Here is a 3,601-nt window from a genome sequence, read left to right as displayed (position 1 = left end):
CATACCAACTGTTGTCTTCTACACCTTACGGTAGCAACAAATCTAACTACTGCTTTACTTTAACAATAATAATGACGGCGACCACGATGACAACAAGAACAACAACAACAAGAACAACAACAACAACATCATCATCATCATCATCATCAGATTTTAATTAAAAGTGGCTACACCAGCGTTTACAATTTCAACCTGTCGACGGACGGACGCTCTGAGTGCATCGATTTCGGGACACTTCGGAAACTCTTTCAAAGGCAGGACGACCTGCGCTCTGACAGTGCCTGCGTTTAGCCCTACAAGGTGATGCTGAATGGCTTGTTCAAACGGCTGGTGGTCTTCCGTCACCACCAGACTATCAGAGCTATACTGCGCCTTCAACTACATAAGAGTAACAGCAATGTCGCCGATCCTGCTACGGTCGTATTGTAACAGCAACAACATGTATCGATTTTAAAAGTGTCAGTTCCAGTGCCTCGCAAAGCTACCCTTCTGCGATTGTTTGTTCTCAAGGTCAGGATTTCTTGCCACTCCGAGGAAGAGAAAACGACGGCCGGCCTTGGGGCAGAGAGATGGCGACGGGTAACACGGCACTGGCACGCGTGCACCGCGGGTTGTTTCCGCCCGGTTTCGAACCAGGGACCTTTCGCGTGTGAGGCAAACGTGATAGCCACTACACTACGGAAACCGACCCGTCCTGGTGTTTCAAATGGCTCCCATCGAAGCCGGCTGGTAAAACGCGCACAGGGGTTTCCCGTGGGCCAGCCTGTGAGATAAAGGTTTCTATTTTCACTGACCTATTTTGCATTGCTAAAGGGCACATCAGGACACTTTGGAAACTCTTTCAAAGGAAGAACGCCCTGAGCTATGACAAGACTTACACTTACCCTAACAAGGTGATGCTCAATGGCTTGTTCAAACAGCTGCTGCTCGTCTTGTGCCACCATCAGACAATCACAAAGCTATTGTGCCTTCTACACCTTACGGTAGCAACAAATCTAACTACTGCTTTACTTTAACAATAATAATGACGGCGACCACGACGACAACAAGAAAAACAAGAACAACAACAACAACAAGAACAAGAACAACAATATCATCATCATCATCATCAGATTTTAATTAAAAGTGGCTACACCAGCGTTTACAATTTCAACCTGTCGACGGACGGACGCTCTGAGTGCATCGATTTCGGGACACTTCGGAAACTCTTTCAAAGGCAGGACGACCTGCGCTCTGACAGTGCCTGCGTTTAGCCCTACAAGGTGATGCTGAATGGCTTGTTCAAACGGCTGGTGGTCTTCCGTCACCACCAGACTATCAGAGCTATACTGCGCCTTCAACTACATAAGAGTAACAGCAATGTCGCCGATCCTGCTACGGTCGTATTGTAACAGCAACAACATGTATCGATTTTAAAAGTGTCAGTTCCAGTGCCTCGCAAAGCTACCCTTCTGCGATTGTTTGTTCTCAAGGTCAGGATTTCTTGCCACTCCGAGGAAGAGAAAACGACGGCCGGCCTTGGGGCAGAGAGATGGCGACGGGTAACACGGCACTGGCACGCGTGCACCGCGGGTTGTTTCCGCCCGGTTTCGAACCAGGGACCTTTCGCGTGTGAGGCGAACGTGATAGCCACTACACTACGGAAACCGACCCGTCCTGGTGTTTCAAATGGCTCCCATCGAAGCCGGCTGGTAAAACGCGCACAGGGGTTTCCCGTGGGCCAGCCTGTGAGATAAAGGTTTCTATTTTCACTGACCTATTTTGCATTGCTAAAGGGCACATCAGGACACTTTGGAAACTCTTTCAAAGGAAGAACGCCCTGAGCTATGACAAGACTTACACTTACCCTAACAAGGTGATGCTCAATGGCTTGTTCAAAAAGCTGCTGCTCGTCTTGTGCCACCATCAGACAATCACAAAGCTATTGTGCCTTCTACACCTTACGGTAGCAACAAATCTAACTACTGCTTTACTTTAACAATAATAATGACGGCGACCACGACGACAACAAGAAAAACAAGAACAACAACAACAACAAGAACAAGAACAACAATATCATCATCATCATCATCATATTTTAATTAAAAGTGGCTACACCAGCGTTTACAATTTCAACCTGTCGACGGACGGACGCTCTGAGTGCACCGATTTCGGGACACTTAGGATACTCTTTCAAAGGCAGGACGCCCTGCGCTCTGACAGTGCCTGCACTTAGCCCAACAAGGTGATGCTGAATGGCTTGTTCAAACGTCTGGTGGTCTTCCTTCACCACCAGACTATCAGAGCTATTGTGCCTTCTACACCTTACGGTAGCAACAAATCTAACTACTGCTTTACTTTAACAATAATAATGACGGCGACTACGACGACAACAAGAACAACAAGAACAACAACAACAACAACATCATCATCATCATCATCATCAGATTTTAATTAAAAGTGGCTACACCAGCGTTTACAATTTCAACCTGTCGACGGACGGACGCTCTGAGAGCACCGATTTCGGGCACTCCAATGAAGAAAAGCCACCCACCGCCTGCGGGGAACCACGAGGGCAAGCAGGACGAAAAGGGCCGGCCCAAAGCAGGCTGTTTCCGCCCGGTCTCGAACCGGGGACCTTTCGCGCGGTAGGCGAATGTGATAACCGCTACACTACGGAAACTGACAACGCCGCCTCTTGCTTCAAACGGTTACCGTTGGAGCCTGCTGGTAAAACGGGCTCAGGCGTTTCAGGTCGGCTAGACTGTGAGATGGCGTCTGAAGTGCCGCGAAAGGATGCCATTTTCACAGACCTGTTTGGCATTGCTAAAGGGCACATCAGGACACTTCGGAAACTCTTTCAAAGGCAGGACGCCCTGCGCTCTGACAGTGCCTGCACTTAACCCAACAAGGTGATGCTGAATGGCTTGTTCAAACGGCTGGTGGTCTTCCGTCACCACCAGACTATGAGAGCTATACTGCGCCTTCAACTACATAAGAGTAGATAGTAGGGTTTTTTGGGCGCGGCCTATTTTGTTATGACGTATGCCCTAAGCTTATTAATATTCCTACGTCATAATTGGGGGGCGTGATTTTAGGTAGAGTTATTTCCTTAATTATTCCTACGTCATATCCGTCAGAAAGTGTGCACCCATAAAACCCTGAACAACAAGGCCACCCATAAATACCCCCACCCCTCTGAAGGCAACGCCCCGAAACTGTCCTCTCTATTTAAGAACCCGCGCTTCTATTAGGCAATACCTCTTTAATTCTCAGCTTCTGAAACATCCCGCTTCTTCAACATGTCCAGCGACATCAACATGAAACCCCGCAAGAAACAATCCCGGGCAAGGGTTCCTGTACTCACCAATTTGAAGATTGAACGCTCCTGGGTGTTGTTCTGGGGGGCTCGACGGGGTTACCGCTTTAAAAGGGATCCCAGCTATGTTGGAGTGGAGCTTCTTGCTTTGGGAGAGAAGGAGGGTACGTTGGAACCTTTTGAGACGGTAATTGAATACTCTTATGAGGACTGGTTGAAGGTGATGGCCTGGAGAGATCTGGGGCTTGTGGATAAGACTCTAGAAGGCTTGCAAGAGGGTCCAAGAGAATGCGAAATGGAGTC

General features: G+C 48.3%; 3 non-coding genes across 3 annotated transcripts; all 3 read right to left on the bottom strand.

Annotated features, from left to right (window-relative positions):
• Window positions 1–612: 612 nt before the first annotated feature.
• On the bottom strand, window positions 613–685 carry trnav-cac (transfer RNA valine (anticodon CAC)). The gene has a single exon. It is a non-coding gene; the product is annotated as a tRNA-Val (tRNA).
• An 889-nt stretch (window positions 686–1,574) lies between these two features.
• trnav-cac (transfer RNA valine (anticodon CAC)) lies at window positions 1,575–1,647 on the bottom strand. The gene has a single exon. It is a non-coding gene; the product is annotated as a tRNA-Val (tRNA).
• Window positions 1,648–2,589: 942 nt separating this feature from the next.
• On the bottom strand, window positions 2,590–2,662 carry trnag-acc (transfer RNA glycine (anticodon ACC)). Its single transcript has one exon. It is a non-coding gene; the product is annotated as a tRNA-Gly (tRNA).
• Window positions 2,663–3,601: the final 939 nt, after the last annotated feature.

This window comes from Amia ocellicauda (assembly GCF_036373705.1).
Source record: "Amia ocellicauda isolate fAmiCal2 chromosome 11 unlocalized genomic scaffold, fAmiCal2.hap1 SUPER_11_unloc_4, whole genome shotgun sequence".
NCBI classification, from domain to species: Eukaryota; Metazoa; Chordata; class Actinopteri; order Amiiformes; family Amiidae; genus Amia; species Amia ocellicauda.
This window is presented reverse-complemented; position numbering and strand designations above follow the sequence as displayed.